Source organism: Mustela nigripes, chromosome 1 (genome assembly GCF_022355385.1).
Source record: "Mustela nigripes isolate SB6536 chromosome 1, MUSNIG.SB6536, whole genome shotgun sequence".
Lineage (NCBI taxonomy): Eukaryota > Metazoa > Chordata > Mammalia > Carnivora > Mustelidae > Mustela > Mustela nigripes.
This window is the reverse complement of record NC_081557.1, coordinates 253,307,278-253,326,277: the sequence shown is the minus strand read 5'-3', so window position 1 is coordinate 253,326,277 and position 19,000 is coordinate 253,307,278. Positions and strand designations below refer to the sequence as shown.

The window sequence follows — 19,000 nt, the reverse complement described above, 5'->3', positions numbered from 1 at the left end:
AGACAGCCATATGTCTCTCTGCCACAGGCTTATGTGCTTACCAATGATGAGGAATTATATCACTTGTTTTCTAGCATTCAGCAACTTCTGAGATCTAGACAAGCTCCGATCTTTTTTTCCCATATATGAGCCCAACTAAATTACCAGGTCCTTTATCTAAAGGCAATGATTTCGCGGATATGATTACTCATGCATATGTAATTGATGTCACTAATAAACAAATGGCTCTACAAAGTCATGCTAAATTTCATCAAAATGCGTCAGCCCTACGCCAACAGTTTCAAATAACTAGAGAAAAAACTCGTCAAATAGTCAAAAACTGTCCTGCCTGTCTAATTCATTATCCATTACCCACATATTTGGTAAAACTTAGAGGATTGATGCCTAATCACTTATAACAAATGGATGTAACACTGTTCCCTACTTTTGGCCATTTAATATATATACATGTCTCTATTAACACATTTTCAGGTATTGTACACACTACTGCACACTCAGGAGAAGCTTTTGTAAATGTACAAAATCACCTCTTTTCCGCCTTCTCCCAAATGGGGACTCCAAAAGCCATCAAAACAGACAATGGCTCAGCATACAATTCAAAAGCCTTTCAAAAATTTTGCCAAACCTTTCAGTTGAAACATTCAATGGGCATCCCCTATAATTCTCAAGGACAAGCCATTGTCAAAAGGACTAATGGAATCCTTAAATCATATCTCAAAAATTAAAAGAGGGGGAGATACTACAGGGGACAGTGAAATATTCTCCTCATATGCATTTAACTTTAACTCTTTGTGTTTTAAATTTTTTGAACGTTGACGATATAAGTCGTACAGCAGCTGAGCGATTTTGGCATCCAGATTTCTCTCCTCTCCCTTATGCTAGGTGGAAAGACCCCCTGACGGGCACTTGGAAGGTTCCTGATCCTGTCCTCCACAGAGGACGTGGTTTTGTTTGTGTTTTTCCTCAGGATGAAGATACCCCGCACTGGCTTCCAGAAAGGTGGTGCTAAATCCTCGCCTCTCCAGCAGAGGATGGCTCGCCTCACGCTGAACGGCTAAGGCAGACGAAGAAGGAGAAGATGTCTCCCCCGCTACAACCAGGGCTTGATAAGGGATCTCCTGAACCAGGCTCTGGAAATAGCAAATCAGACCCAACCCAATGAAGCATTGGTCACTATATTATTAACATTATAAGCTATGGTTGGCCTCCCTCGTAGTGAGGCCACAGCTTATTGGGCATATTTACCTGATCCACCCACTATAAGGCCTGTCACTTGGGAGGATCCCACTTCTCGGGTGCGTACTAATGGCACTAGTTATTTTGGGGGAAGTAGTGCTGATGGTATAGAATCTGCAGAGCATTTTATTAACTGAACAGGCTTAGCGGCTCAAGTACCCATATGCTTCCAGTTGCTCTCTTCTGACTATAGCCTCATCAAGGGATGTGTGATAGTGCAGTCTAGGTCCCATATAGTTACTTATCTTGTAAGAGATATAGTAGGTGGGGTTAATCGGTCTAATCCTGTGATAGGGGTGGAAAAATGGACTGCTTATGGAGTCGTGGGAAGTAAGACTCCTAATGTCCCTCAGAAAAGTATGCGCCCTCCTGGTTACCCCTATTGCCCTCATCAGTTAAATTATCCCTACCCAGGCCCTATGTGGATGATTTGTCTCCAAGAGAGGCCTATGATCATTTCTCCTCATGGTGTTCCTGATTTCTCTATTACAGATTGGTCAAGGAAGACAAGAGAAGAACCTCTGCGAGAACACCTTTCCACCTAATCGGCCAATGCATAATGTAACCATCCCAGGTGGGATCTTCTCTACAGCTGGAGGAATGTTCCATTCAGAACTGTGGAAGTTAGTTGCTGCTATGGGACCTCTTGGAGTGCAAGAAGCTAGGAGTGGCTACATCCCCACTATGGACATCAATTTAACCTTATGGGCGTGCATCCCAAGGCCTTTCTTGTTAGTAGTAGGTTCAGGAACCATAAATTCTATCTCCTCTTCAGGAACCATAAATTCTATCTCCTAACAAGTGAGGGGAACACTTGTTATATAACATCAGACATAACAATTGTGTATTGACTAACTGTTTGCCTGTAACATTGCCTTTACCGAGCACTGGTCCCACAATAATGTTTGTAACTATGCAACCCCCATATATGCTATTGCTTGCAGAAATAGGACCATGGTATGCTAACTATGGTTATCAATTTGCTCTCAAAATGCAGCTACAACTTAGATGGATCAAGAGCTTTTTAGGCTTACTGATAGCTAGAATAGCTGTGTTAGTAGCCCTTATAGCTATGGCTACAGTAGCCTCAGTAACTCTGTCCCAAAGTGTTCATACTGCCGAACATGTAAACAATTTTGCAAAAAATGTCTCCTATGCCTTAGCTACACAAGAACATATTGATAAGAAAATTCTTAGCCGCTTAGACGGGTTAGAAGAAACAATAGAATATTTAGAAACCCAATTGTCTATCCTCAAAACTCAAATGTCCTTGGTCTGTCATGGAGGATTTCAACATATCTGTGTAACTCCGTTAAAGGCAAATAATATTACATGGGACCGAGTAAAAAGATATCTGCAGGGGATATGTTATCATACCAATGTTAGCCTTGATTTAGCAGACCTGCAAAAGGATATTTCAAGCATCAGCCAGTCTCATTTGGACTTAGTTAGTCCTGCTAAAGTAGTATCATATATTTTAAGTAGCCTGCATGGGTTTAATCTCAGGAATTTAGTGAAATATTTATTCTGGCTGTTCATTGGACTTTTTATTGTTTTGTTTACTTTCATTTTGATTTGGTGCATTGTACAAATCCGTGCAAGACAACATAGGTTTCATATGAAGGCTCAAATGTATTTCCTAGATCTAAAAACAAAGAAAGGGGGAGATGTAGGCAGCCACAGACCCAGCTAGAGGCGAGGGATCAAACCAGGCCCTGACTCGTGCCTCCTAAATATCAGTTGAGTTGCGCTTGAGAAAGATCCTGAGCTATGGACCCTAAGACTCGCTGAGGTGACTGCCTGCACGTATTAGAGGCAAAACTGGGTTGTGCATTTAACTGTTATAAGATTATCCTGTACTTGCTCAGATTATAAATTGCACCATTGTAAGCTCGTGGATTGCTAGTTAAAGATTAGCTAAGTAGACAAAAGTTACTGGCGTCAGAAGATCCGCTACCAGCGCTTAGGAACTGGGTTTCATAAAAGCTTGAGGGGTTTCATGTGAATGTTAGCTGTGTATGAGCAATCAACAGAAAACAGATACTTCCTTATAATTGTTTCTGTTAACTATATAATGCCTCACGCCTTGAATAAAATTGGCACTGTTGCACAACCTCCTCAGGGCTCCTCCTGCCCCCATCTCTTTGTCTCTTAATTTCTTTTCACCATCCTCTTACCCTCACGTTCCTGGTCGATTTGTCGCACTGGCCGCGACACAGAAATCATAGACAACTTCCCATACTTACTAAGGTATAGTGATTCAGAAGCTAACAACCCACATGCATATATGTAATCACACACACACACACACACATATACACTCTTTCACACACACAGATGTGCACCTGCACACACAAGCATTTGCCTTTCTTCTGATTGAGTCTTAGGAAAAACCAGTCAATGACATAATAGCCTTATTATTTAGAACTACATTTGTCTCCAGTAAACAAACCATAAGCATAGAGGGAAAGAGTACAATAAGAAGGTCAAGTTTTGGATGTGTGGTGCATCTTTTGGCTGCTTAGATCCCACTTTGAAAACTAAGTTTGTGCCCCATCATACTCTAATAGAAAAATAAACAAATGAACAACAACAAAAAAACAAGGGGCCAAATGCTATCATAGGGAGAAGTTACTAATCATATCCATGGCTTGTCATATCAGCCTGAAGAGAATGTCTGGACCACAGATGTATTCTACATTGGGTGGAGGAGATGAATATTAGATGAATGTTAAATTGGCTTGTGTTATATCTTTATTTAATCAATGTTGGCTAATAAACAAATATTTCTTCCAAGTCTTTATATAAGAGGTTAAAAGGTTAAAAGGTTCCAATTATTAAAACCAAAGAGACAAACTAAACAATTTAGTAAACAAGGTAGTATGAAATTGTTCAAAGTTGACAAGTTGTTATTACAAAACAAAAATATTAAGTTGATAAAAGCATTTCAGTGTTTGCAATTTTTTTAAAAGACTTTATTCACTTTTTTGAGAGAGAGAGAGAATGAGTGGGAGGGAGAGAAAATCTGAAAGTAGACTCTGCACCCAGCACAGAGCCTGAAGTGAGGCTCGATCCCATGACCCTGAGATCATGACCTGAACTGAACCAAGAGTCAGGCAATCAACCAACTGAGCCACCCAGGCACCCCTGAAATTATTTTAACAAACACATAGTACTCTCTATGTACCAAATGTTCTTCCAAATGTCTTATAAATATAACTTATTTCATAATCATAGGACCAGGTCATATCATCAGATCCATTTTACATATGATGAAATGAAGGCCCAGAGGCATTAAATAAGTTGTCTGGAATCTTCCAACTGGTCTTCTCTATAACTATCATTTGATTCCTTTCTTCCTTGTTCAAGTGCACACTTATGAACCGTGTGTTTTTGCTTTTGAGTCTCTTATGAGGGCACTAATGCCATTCTTGAGGGCTTCATCCTCTTGACCTAATCACCACCCTTAAAACCCACTTAATGTCATCACATCGGGGATTAGCATTTTAACATATGAATTTGGGGAAAATATAAACATTCACATAGCGCCTCTCCTTTCTGTCCTCTCCCTTCTCCCATCTCTGTCTCTGTCTCTGTCTCTGTCTCTGTCTTCATTACCACTTATCTCTCTAATGCTCAGGTCCTCTCTTTGCAACCAAACTTCATGAAACATCTGTCTGTACTCACTGTCTTCATTTTCCTTGTGTGGCTTGTAATTTTGGATTACACAGTCTTGTTAACCAGAGTTTAATTTTAGACAAACTGACGGGCTTAGTTTGAGATCATATATTTCCAGAGTGGATTTTTTTTTCCTTTCCTTAGTTAGCTATTAATCTAAGGCCCTGTAATTCTCTCTTTATTTTTTTTTAATTTATTTATTTGTCAGATAGAGAGAAAGAGATAGAGCACAAGCAGGCAGAGTGGCAGGCAGAGGCAGAAAGAGAAACAGGCTCTCCACTGAACAAAAACCCTATGTGGGACTCAATCCCAGGATCCTGGGATCATGACCTGAGCCGAAGGCAGTGGCTTAATCAACTGAGCCACCCAGGTGTCCCAAGACCCTGTAATTCTTAATTTTATTCCACAGATGTGTCCTGACTACACATCTAGAATACATTAGACCCTATATATATTCGCATAATATCTATGATGAAAATTCCTTAGGATAGTATCTTTTCTTCCTTTTTGATTTAGAGTAAAATGTATAGATACTTTACATAGATCAATACCCAGTTAAAATTATATCATGGTATTTTATGAAAATATATGAAATGTATGTGAAAGGGACAAGTAAAGTCTTTGAGTGTGTGCATATGATAAAAAGAAAGTCTTAAAGCATTTCATATAAACTAAGGAGAAAAGTCGATTCTAGAGAAGCTAAGATGCAATATTCATGAAGCATTGGTACCTTTTCTGATGTCAAGTGCTCCTTTGTGTCACAATTTTCCAAGGTAGAAGCTTTAAGATCACTTAAAAATGATCATATATTACCTACAGAAATAAATTGTTTTAAATTAAAATAAAGCAAAATATGTGACCTTTTACAAATTAACATAGAATAAGGTTTCCCAGATTTTGCAAACAGATATTTTCTTAAAATCAAAATATTTACCATCTCCCCAAATTGATAATAGCTCTCTTTTTTTCTATGTTCATTGGTACTAAAGGATATTATGAATTTAGAATCTTTTGAAATGATTTAAAAACCAACATATACCTAACAAATATTATTATATAGTGCATTAATAATTTGATCTTTTAAGATCCTTCACCTTCCACACTCTCAAAATAGATGCCATAGCAAGGGTAAAACAAAATTACTGCTTAACTTTGACTTGATTTCACTATGTACTCTCACATTAATTTATATTCTATAAACTTTAACACCTATATTTCACTTTGAGACAAAAATGAGAAAAGCTTAAAACATAAATAAAAATCCTTATTATGAAAGATGATGCTAAACATTTTATTTATTTTTAATAATGTTTCTCTTGACACATTATTTAATCTCTTACAGTTTAGTTGTCCTATCTGTAAAAGAGAATTGATAGATTTGATTGCTCACTTTTTACTTATAATGGCCAAAAAAAAATCTAAATACAAGCATAAATATACTTCTGTTCAGAGTCTACTTTAGAATGCAATGTAAATGCTACAGGATATGAGACACAGAAAAAAGGTCATCCTCCCAACAATGGCATCACCAATGAAAACCCTGATAATCATATAGAATTATAGCTATAATTAGCTTTTTAAATATAGCTGAAATGGAAAACATTCAGTTATTGTTGTCACTTGCAAACCTAGTAGCTGAGGGAAAAATAAGATAGAACCAGAAGACAAAGACAGACGCTTGCCATGAAATGGATTATATAGGACTTCCATACCCTCACTCATCAATAAAAAATTTACTTTTGTCTAAAATCTAATACCACACAAAAATGCCTCATTATAATATATTTTCCCCAAAATTCAAGCAACACAAACCTAAATTAAGGGATCTTTTTAAAAACTACCCTTAACTTTTATAGGTTTGCATGATAGAACCCTCCCCCAAAAAAAGCAGGAGAGAAGTCCTACATTAAAGAAAACCAAAGGCACGTAATGATTAAATGTGCTACATGATCCTTAATAGGATGTTATATCAGGGAAAATTAGGTGAAGCAAAGCTATAAAGGATATTTAAGAACAATTGGAGGATATTTAATATGGGTTATATATTTAGAAACAATATTAAATAATGCTCAATTTCAAATGGGTGATTATTATAATTATGTATTTATAAGATTATGTATATTGTATAGATTAGATAGATGATAGATAGACAAAGCAATTCAATTACAAAAGAAAACCCTTACCTCTTATGAGATAGATGTTGAAGTATTGAGAGGTGAAGTATCATAATGATTACAAATTCATGACTCAAATCAAGCACAAGAAGAAATGTGTGTGTGAGTGTGTGAGTGTGTGTGTGTGTGTGTGTAGTGAGAAGTGGGCAATTAAGAGAACATGATAAAGCATTGTCAAGTGTGAATTTAGGTATAGGGAATAGCTGTGTTCTTTGTGCTGTTCGTTCTACTATTCCATGGCTTTGAAATCTTCAAAATAAAAAACTAAGGAAAAGATTTTCTTTAAAAAGTGTGTGGTTTTAGGATAAAACAAATTGGAAAAGAAAATCTAAGATAAGAAAGAAGGCAAGCATTATACAAAGATTTCTGCTTCTGTGTATTTCTATTTCACCTTATATGTGTATTATAAAAATCAGTACCATTTTTTTCAACACACACAAGTTATATAGGAATTTGTACCAGTGGTTGACCATTTCTAAAACAAATATTAAATAATGTAAAATGGCTTTGTAATGTAATTTGTGAAGATGTGATAATTTGTACTAAATATTTCTATATATGGCTCTTTCTCTCTCTCATATGTTTCTATTTTGGGTAAGTCACAAGGGTCGCAAGGTCAGATTGCTTAAGATTATAAAAGTGGAAGGGAAGGGGTGCCTGAGTGGCTCAGCTGATTAAGCATCCGACTTTGGCTCAAATCAAGATCCTGGGGTTCTGGCATTAAGCCCCCTTGTCAGGCTGCCCACTATGCTTGTCTCCCTCTCTGCCCTTCCCCCTGCTTGTGTGTTTTCTGTTTTAAATAAGTAATTTTTTTTAAATGCCTCACGGCTATTTTCTAATGCACACATGTGGTTGCTGATGTCTTGGGTGTGAAACAGAAGCTGGGCCTACCACTACTTTGCTACACTTGATTCCCTTTTGGCTTCTCTGATTCCTAGGTCCATTGTGTGTGTTTAGCTCTTTGGCTTCTGCAGGGTATCTTTATCACCAAGGTCAGAAGCTACAAGAATGCATCAAGGTTCCAGTCCATTCTGGTAGAGTTCAAGCACCTGTTGCTGAGCTGCCCCCTACAGATATTCCCTTCCTGATTACTCATCCTGAGAGCTTTAAGCTCCAGAATCAGACAAGGAGACAAGTCTTTCAGAGGCAGGTTCACTGCTTCTACAGTTGACTAAATCACTTCCCTTTATCAAATCCCTTGAGATGGATAAATGATAACTGATAGATAGATGATAGATACATAGATATAGATAGATAAAGATATAGATAGATGATATAGATATAGATATAGATACAGATATAGATATAGATATAGATATAGATATAGACACAGATATAGATAAAGATATATATCTCCTGTTAGTTCTGCTTCTTTGGTTGAGCGCTGACAGATAAAAAGACATTCTAAATAAAACAACACAATAAGCTTGTCTATATGTTTAACTTATATTTTATAACTTTCACTAAAATGTATATTTTGAATGAAATGATAGGGAAAAGATTATAGTGCCAGAATATCTATAGCAAATCCCAAGCCAATAAAACAAAGATGTTGAAAAGCGAATTTGAGAGTCTAAAATTTAAAATAACTTTTCAAACCCGTTAATTAAATGGGGTGTGTGTGTATGTGTGCACATATGCATGTGTGTTCATCACTTGCAATCATCTCAGCACAAATTTGGCAGGTATTTGCATTCTCTACTTTGTACAAAATTCCAAACAGCTTAGTAAATAAAATAATCAAAGGTGTTTTCCTTTCATGTTAGCTCTGCTCTCTTTTAATTTGCATAACTAGTCTAAGAGCCTAGACTGCAGTTGGCAGCAGAAGTTGGTTGGAAAGATGTATGCCATCAAACTTAAGCAGTATTTAATGAGACCTAAAATCTTCTCTATGATCTTCTCAATAGCTAATAAAAGAACAGTCAGATGATATGCTCTATCATACTTACCTCAGAGTAAGTCAAACATAATCTCTTATTTGGTTATTTTATCTTTTACATATTTGGAGTAAACAGATATTAAGACTTAGAGATAAGAACAGAAGATAATGTCATCTTATTCACATTGTTTTGAAAATCAAAGTGATCCAATGAGCTGAAATGTTTGCAAGTGACTTAAAAGAGTGTGCATGCAAATGAAAGCTATTGTTTCTAAAAGACATAGATATATAATTTACTTTCTTTAGAAATTTCTTGGGAGGATAGTGCTCATATTTAAAGTTACTTAATTCTTCCAAACAAAGCAATCAGTTCACTAAATAAAGAATGCAATGTAAAATCAATAATCTAAGCTTTCTTTTATTTTTCAAGATTATTTACTTAGGGGCACGTGGGAGCCTCAGTTGGTTAAGCATCTGCCTTCAGCTCAGGTCATGATCTCAGGATCCTGGATGGAGCCCCATGTCTGGCTCCCTGCTCTACAAGGCGTCTCCTCTCCCTCTCTCTCTGCCCTCTCCCTGCCACTCATGCTCACTCTCTCAAATAGAAAAATAATTTTTTTAATTAAAACTTTAAAAAATATTTATTTACTTATTTTAGAAAGGGAAGAAAGGGGCAGAAGTAGAGAAGCTTACTGCAGAGCCCAGTGCTGAGCTAGATCTCACAACCTTGAGATCACTACCTGAGCTCAGAGAAAGAGAGTTGGGGGCTTAACCCACTGCACTAGCCAGGCCTCTCTAATCTTTCATTTTGAAAACTGAAACTGAACAAACCAAATCCAAAGTGACCAGAAAAAAAGGCAGTAGTAAAAATTACAGCAGCAATCAATGCGATTGAAAACAGGAAATCAACAGGGAAAATAAAAAAATCTGAAAACCAATTCTTTAAAAAGATCAATAAAATCAATAAACCTCTAACCAGGAAAAGATCAATAAAATCAATAAACCTCTAACCAGTCTAAGAAAAAAAAAGGGAAAAGACCCAAATTACTAATACCAGACATGAAAGAGGGGACATCACCACAGATCTCATGGATACTGAAAGGAAAATAAAGGAATACTATGAACAACTTTATGCCCATGTATTTGTAACCTAGATGAAAAAGAGCAATTCCTTAAAAACCCAATCTGCCAAAATTCACATAAAAAGAAATAAACACTTTGAGTAGGCCACGCCTATTAAGTAAATGAAATAAGTGATTAATAATTTCCAAAAGAAAAATCATCAGGCCCATAGGTTCACTGGTGAATTCTACCAAACATTTAAGGAAGAAGTTTACCACTTCTACAATCTCTTCTGGAAGGTAACACAGAGTTAATACTTCTCAATTTATTCCATGAGGCCATCATAACCTAATATTAAAACCAGGGAAAGACATTACAAGAAAGCTATACAATAGTACAATTATAAAAATCCTCAAGAAAATATTAGCAAAACAAATTTAATGTGTATAATAAGTATTATACACAACAACAAAGTGGGATTTTTCCAGGTACTGGAAATCCTGTTGAACATTTGAAAATCTGGTAATTCACTCTGTCACATCAAAAGCCAAAGAAGAAAAATCACATGATCTTATCAATAGATGTAGAAAAGCATTTGAGAAAATCCAAGTAAAATATCTCCGGAAGCTAGGATTCCTCAATTTGATAAAGAACATCTACAGAAAACCTACAGCTAGCATCATACCAAATGGTGAGAAAATAAAAGCTTTCTTACTTAGATCAGAAACTAAGCCTATTCTTACCACTCCTTTTCAAGATTTTATTGGAAACTCAGACTAATATAATAAGAAAAGAAAAAGAAATAAAATGAGTACAAATCAGGGAGGAGCAAATAAAACAATCTTGATTCATAGATGACAAAATTATCCATGTCATTCATAGATGACAAAAAATCTGAAATAAAATTAAATTTAAATTAAATAATTTTTCAAATTAAAATTAATTTTAAAAAAAGGCCTAAAACTACAGCACTAATGAATGACTAAAATTTGAAATTAAAAATTAAATGCCATTTGTATTAGCACACCAAAAATAAAATATTTTAATGTAAATCTAACAAAATATGTACAAGATCTATATGAGACCTAAAATCTTCTCTATGATCTTCTCAATAGCTTCTCAAAAGATTTAGGTCTCATCTATATGAGACCTAAATCTTCTCTATGATCTTCTCAATAGCTAATAAAAGAACAGTCAGATAAAAAACACTGATGAACAAAATCATAGAACTAAACAATGGAGAGATAGTCCATGTTCACAGATCAGATAACTCAACATTGTCAGGATGTCAGTTCTTCCCACCATAAACTATATTCAATGAAATCCCAATCAAAATGCTAGAAAGTTATTTTGTAGATATCAACAACTGATACTGCAGTTTGTAGGGAGAGGAAAAAGACCTGGAAGAACCAGTTCAATATTTAAGGACAAGAACAAAGTCAGAAAACAGACACTACCTCACTTCAAGACTTTAAAGCTACAGCAATCAGGACAATATGGCATTGACAGAAGTATAGAAAAATCAATTAACAGAATAGAGAGCCCCAAAATAGACTCACATAAATAAACGTAACCAATCTCTGACAAAGAGCAAAGGCAAACTGTGGAACAAAGATAGTTTTTTCAACAAACGGTGCTAGAACAACAGGACACCTATACAAAATAATGAATCTAGACATGGACTTTACTCTTTACGATGATTGACTCAGAATGGACTATAGACCTAAATGTAAATCAGAAAACTCCTAGAAGATAATGCTGGAGAAAACCTAGAAGATATTGGGCATATGATGACTTTTTAGATCACACAATTCATGACAGGAACAGCTGAGAAGCTGGACTTCAGTGAAATTAAAAACTCATGTTCTTCAAAAGATAATGTCAACTGAATGACAGAGCAAGCTAGGGACTAGAAGATGATATTTGTAAGAGACACATCTAATAAAGAACTGTTACCCAAAATACACAAAGAACTCTTAAAATTCAACAATAACAAAATGAACAATTTGATTTAAAAAAAAAAGAGAAGTTTTTAATGATATCCCACTGAAAAAGATATACAGATGTCAAGTAAGCATACGAAAACACATTTTAGCGTCATATGTCATTAGTGCATTGCATGTTAAAACAACAGTGAGATATCATTCCATATCTATTAGAATGGTCAAAATCCAAAACACTGACAACACCAAAAGCTGACAAAGATGTGAAGCAACAAGAAGTCTCATTCATTGCTAGTGGGACTGCAAAATGGTACAGCTACAGTTACTTTGGAAGAGAGTTTGGTGGTTTCTTAAAAAAACTATATTCTCATGACACAACCTAGCAATCACACTCTTTGGTATTTACTCAAAGCAGAACACTTAGATCCGCACAAAACCTGCACGTGGATGTTTAGAGGAGTTTTATTCATAGTTGCCCACAGTTGGAAGTAACTATAATGTACTTCACAGAAAGATGGATAAATACACTGTGATATATTCAGACGACGGAACATAATTTAGAACTAAAAAGAAATGAGTTTCCAAGTCATGAAAAGACAAGGAGGAAAATTAAGTGCATATAACTAAGTTAAATATGACAATCTGAAAAGGCTACTTCCTGTATGATTCCAACAATTTAACATTCTGGAAAAGACAAAATTGTGGAGACAGTAGAAAGATCAGATGCTAAGAGTTAGCAGCGAGAGAGGAGTACAGATAATTTTTAGGGCAGTGGAACTCTTCTGTTACTGTAATGCTAATTACATAGCATTCGTTTATCTAGACCCTTGGATATACGACACCAAAACTATGGGCTTTGAGTGATAATGGTGTATCAGTGTAGGTTCATGGATTGTAATGAATGCACCACTATGGTGAGAGATGGCCCTAGTGGGGGAATTATGCTCGTATGTGGACAGGGCATATATGGGAACTCTGTACTTTCCACTCCATTTTCCTGTGAATTCAATTATGTTTTTAAAATAAAGCTTATTAATTAAATACGTTTTACTTAATGGATTTTGTCTGAATTAACCTGGCCTCTGATTCTTTCCCACCATCCCTCAATTATTTGTTTGATGAGGAAACCAACTTCTAAAATAGAAGACAAACATTACCTTTTAACTCCAAGGACTTTCGTGAAGTGAATATTTACTTTCCCACAAGACTAGCATTCTACCACTGATATCTGCTATGTATAGACCAAAAATGGAAATCTAACTAAAACACCACGAAATGAACTGATAGAAGGAAATATTAAAACTAACAAACATGGGCACCTGGGTGGCTCAGTCGTTAAGCATCTGCCTTCGGCTCAGGTCATGATCCCAGGGTCCTGGAATCAAGTCCTGCATCGGTCTCCCTGCTCGGTGGGGAGCCTGTTTCTCCACCTCCTACTCCCCCTGCTTGTGTGCTCTCTCTCTCTGTGTCAAATAAATAAATAAAATCTTAAAACAACAACAACAACAAAAACTAACAACTATTTATCTTAATTTTAGAGGTTTTATACTATCTCACCTCACCCCCTTCTTATTGCTAAGCTTTGGCATAAAGAATCATTGATTTTTTATTCATGAAATTGTTCGATAGTCAACAACTGTGTTCCTACTTTATGTAAAACAGAGACACTGAGAATGCAGTAGTAAGTAAGCAGAAATGAGTCTGCTTAGAATGAGGGCAGTCTCTTCCCAATTGGGAGGAGTTTGCCCAGAGAATAACACAATTTTACTGGGATAGAAAAAAGTATTAGAACTTTGGTGTGCATACATTTTTTTATTATCCTTTTGTAAGCCTATTTTTGTTTATGCTTCAGAAGGTAAATATATATATACACACTCTAGAATTCTGGTGCCTGCACAAATATATAAATGCATATGTAAATATACAAATCCTCACAGATAGTAGATCCATTTTTTCTCTGTATGATTAAATAAGTTTGACCTTATGTAATGAGATAGACCTGTAAGCAAATACATAGTACGCATAATTACAAATTGTAACACATTCCATGAATGCAAAGAACAGCACTCCTAGAGCAAATGTAAAGACTGTAGGGGAAGAAAATGTTCCAAGCAGATGGAACAACATGTATAAAACCTCCAAGGCAGGAAGAAGATCTGCATATTGATGTCACCTAGAGCCTTTCCCAGATGCCCAGTGTAGACATAGCCCAGTTACCAAGGAAAGCATACACGAAGGTCTGATGAGGCTGGTGAGCCAGGAAGAGGCTAGGTCACAGTAGGGCTTCTAGGATGGAGTAATGAATGTGAATTTGGTATTAAGGGCAGAGATATGCTGAGAAACATATATATTTTGTTGTTGTTGTTGTTGTTTAAAAACACTGGTGTTATGGGTTTATTTGTATCCATGATAACCCTAACTACTCTTTATGTTATTTGGAGGGAAAAACTTATTTAAAAAAAAAAAATTGTCCAGGAGTCTGGCAGACACAATAAATTTTGGTCAAAATCTTGTTAAGAAAAAAAAAAGTTCTCAGCAACCCTGTTGGGACCCCTCTCACTCTTGAGAACTTTTCTCAACTTTTCTTAATGAACTACTATCATTTTACGCACCAAAAAGACAAACAAACAAAAACACACCTCAAAATATAACATAAAATTAGATGATATAAAACTGTGACATGAGAAAAAAAATTCTGAATTTGCTTGCTTCTAAGATGTTTTGGTCTCTGAGACCTCTCATTTACAGGGTAAGTGGCACTGATGACTAGGATTTTGAACATGTCTAAAGTAACCAAGTTGCGTTCAAACACAGATTCAGAATTTATGTCTTTTTTCCCCAGAAAATTAAAAAAAAAAAAAAGGGAAAAACAAACCCAAAAGGCAGGAGATACAAAGAAAAGAGAAAAGGAAGAGGAGAGGAAAATAAGCTAAAATTGGTGAAATTCACCTCAAAATTTTGTGTCAACATTCAAAATTTGTTACCTCATTTATTCTGATATAAATGGTCTGTAACATCAGATTTTATTAGGTATTTGAGTTTATCTGATAAACAGGTCTCTAGACATGATAAAGAGCCTTGAATTGTGCCTGCATAAATAAAACCCTGCTTTGGGTCTTGGAACCAAAACCCAAATTTGGAAAATCTCTTCTTTGGAAAATCTCTTTCCATTATTTAACCAACATGTTTCATTAAAGCCAGACATTGTACCTATAAGCATTTTATTGAATGATCTGGATACAGTGAGATGATACCACGGCATAGCTTTATTTTTCCTGGAACAGTAGTTATTTCATTTTTCCTCTCCTTAATGCCATCTCTACTAAATCAAGTAACATTTATTTTCACTTTATGGAATTGACAAAGTCTCTTTTTCAGTCATGAAACCATTTAGGATAATCTAAAACAAGTTCCAACCTCTTTTTAGCTTTAAATATTCACTCTTCACCCTTAACTAGGCTTAGAAGCCTGGGTTGAACAAGATGGGGCTAGTCTGTTTTTCCCTCTTCTTTCTGTACTTTTCCTCCTGTGCTCTCCAGTCAGAGACTTTAGGGCAAGGGGAAGAGATAAGGCAGATTAAAAAAAAAAAAAATCTTATTTAAAGTTTGAAGTTATAATCAGGATGGTAAGGGTTTGGAAGGCTCTTATATTGTTCTCTATTTAACACACACATACACACACGCACGCACACACACACACACACACACAGAGTCAGAAACACACAAAACACACACACCCCAGTCTCCCACTTATTTCCAAAATAATAAACATGAATGCTGACCACCTCAATCCACTCCATCTGGCATGGGAACCTTGGTTATATGTTTGATTTAATGCCTTGTCAAAGGCCTCACTTCATGTTATGTTTCTTACACTTTCCTGGTGTTTGATGTTTATTTACAAAAGAAAACACCTTCTCTAAGTTGTTGTCATCCTGTCTTTGTATCCTGCTTTTGCTTGTAATTAGATCCAACATATTTAAACTCCCAAATAGAAAGGACCAGTCCTGGCAGGTCTTTTTCAATAAGACTCAGCAAGCTTGATCCTTGATTATTTTCTAGCTTTAATTATTTGGACTAAGCCATGATATTAATCCTCTCATCCTCGGAGCACTCTTAAAATATCAGTGAGTTAGATAACAAAATTTTATCTTCATCAGTTTTTTATTCTTTTGCTGATGCAACTTAAGGTGCTAGAGTTTTTGTTTCTCCTATAAACATTGTGAGTACAAACTGAATCCAAAAAAATACAGGGTCATTTGTTTGTTTGATTTGCTTTGGCATAAGAGAGGAAATCTCCTCCTCGAAGATGTAACGGGTAAATGACTTTAGAAAAGAAAAGCTGGAAAAAGCAGGAAAACTTCACAATTTCTTTTAATTTTACCTAGGATTAGCTCTGGAGTGGAACAAAATCTAATCTCTTTCCAGTAATTTTATAACTTCATTATTTAGAGGAAATTATATATTTCAAGTCTCAGTTTCTATATTGTGAAGAACGTACATTTTAGAACTCATAGGAAGATTGGATGAAGAAATGTATTGTACTGTAAACTGCTACAGCACACATCGGTTGCTGTACCTCTGTCATTTACTTGTTCCTCCTCCTTCCATTGAAGCCCGGTGTTGTATAGACATCCGTACTCCTCTACAATGAAATGTGCTTTGAGGGAGTGAATCCTTATTCCAGAATTAAGGGTCATTTCTAATTGATACACTCCAACCACGGTATCCTCATTTTGCTTGCCAGTGACTAGTATAGCCCTAACTAAGCATCTGACCCAATCTAGGCAGCAAATATGAAGGTCAATATGCAGAGGAGTTATGAGAAAGTTTCTTCTGCCTAAAAGTGAGTCTCTATAAACTGTATTTCCAGATATGTTTAAATTTCTGGATATAATGCCTGCGGATACTCCAGCCAATTTGTTCTATGAGCCTACATATAAATTCAAACTAAAAATGACAGAGAAAGGTTGAAACTCCTTCAGTTATTATCGATCACTTAATTAACCATTGCTGGAACCACGTATGTCTAAACATTTTGTTATGGAGGTAGTAATTTTTTCTTCAGCTTAAATAGAATCAAGATTTGCTCATATTCACAAACAAAGCCATCTTAACCAATAAAGATGACAACAGAATGTGGCATGTGATCAGCATTTGATAGATATTATTTTCCTTACTTCACCACATTTATCCCAAGAATGATTACATGAAGTATACCTGAAATTATTCTACTTGATACTAACCAAAATGCTGTATAGAAAAACAAAAACAAAAACAAAAAAACCTCCTTTGATTAACAGTGTAACCTGTTGAATCCATTGGGGGAATTTATAAACTGTGAATTATGTGCTAAATATATCCTTATTTAGAAATAAAATTAGCATAATTTGGCTAGATATCTCAAAATGTAGAAATGAGATGAGAAACCACTTCATTTTGTTCTTTAAAACATAAGTCTATGTTTTTAAAAGTTATTAATAGTTCAAACTAAAAATTAAATATTTCATTACTCCATATTAAAATAATAGACTATTGATACAATAAAGAACATACTGAGCATCTAGCATGCTATGGAATCTTGAAATGCATATTTCATTCTTTTCGTAAAAAGTAAAGAGTTGAAAGAAATATTTAAAAGCTAATGAGGGCGGGTGGGTGGCCCAGTGGGTTAAAGCCTCTGCCTTCAGCTCAGGTCATGATCTCAGGGTCCTGGGGCCTGCTGCCTCCTCTCTCTCTGCCTGCCTCTCTGCCTACTTGTAATCTCTGTCTGTCAAATAAATAAAATCTTAAAAAAAAAAAAGCTAATGAGGGCAAGAGTTCATCAATTATCTTCATTTCTCATCTAGAAACACAAAGAACTAATTCAGTTTATATAAAATGAACTGTATAGTTAAAATCTGAGTTGTTTCCATGAGGGGAGAAAAAAATCAAAAAGAGAAATGTAACTATAGATGGCAATTCAAAGATTTCCTTTGATTAAATTGGGAACATGCAAGAGGGGGAATAAAAAAAAAAAAAAAATTTCTTTTTCTAAAGGGAAGAAGCCTTTGACAGATGAGAAAATTCATTTACATAGAATTTTGACATCCAGCTGCCCTGAATAAGTCCTGGGAAGAAGTCATTTTTTTTTAACTTTGTTAAGAAAAATAGGATGAGTTGCAAAAGAGCGTCCTAATTAAGGGCTGAGAATAAAATAACAGATTTGGATAAATTGATGACAGTTAAGGGCCTTATTCTCATTTGAATTCTTTTAACAATTACTGTCGGAACCATATTTATGGCATTTATTTTTAACTGGCCTTCCTTTGCATTCTTAGTGTGTGTACCTCTTTTTTCAATCCTAGTGCATTGTAATTTTAAATGCTAAGATATAGCTTCTACCCTTGCCTTTCCTATTTTTTTTCTTGGCACAAAAGAAAGGTTCATAAATAGTAGGCTTTTGATAAATTTCTTAGATGAATGAAGGATAAAATGGAACTATAATTTATAATTTGGTTACTTTTAAGACAATCTCTTTATAAATTGTTCTTTTTCTGCTTGCACTGACATGTTTGGTATGTAAGAAAAAAATATTACAACTAGAAATCATGCTAATAGCCTATAAGTACCACTTTATACTATAAAAATACATTCAAAGTACAGGTTATTAAAAAGTCACTACCTGAAAGTACTGCACCCTATTTGCTAGTAAAGTTTTTAGGAGAAATAACTTCTAATTTACTGTATGAGAAGGCTACAACAGTGGGCAGTTTATTGGACCTTTATTTTGTTCCAACAGCACGCTGTTGTCCATTCTTAGAGCTTGTAGGAATCTCTAAGAGAACAAGGAAATGCTAAATAGCTAACACACATACACACACATACGCACACATTGCACTGAGTCACAACTTTCAGTTGACATCAAGTCTCTAAAGCATAATCTAGAAATGAGAAAGAAATTTGAGTGATCACTCCAAGAGCAAAAATTAGGCAGCACTCATTTCTGTTTCCTCCAAAATGTGTCCCACACATAGTCAGTCTCTTTCT

General features: G+C 35.4%; 1 long non-coding RNA gene across 3 annotated transcripts in view; it reads right to left on the bottom strand.

Annotated features, from left to right (window-relative positions):
• The window catches only part of LOC132015744 (uncharacterized), a 224,458-nt gene that overhangs the window by 153,782 nt on the left and 51,676 nt on the right, over positions 1-19,000 (bottom strand). For all 3 annotated transcript variants that reach the window (XR_009403760.1, XR_009403759.1, XR_009403762.1), the window contains exon 2: positions 5,645-5,727. This is a non-coding gene — a long non-coding RNA (uncharacterized LOC132015744). The remainder of the gene's footprint in view (positions 1-5,644; positions 5,728-19,000) is intronic.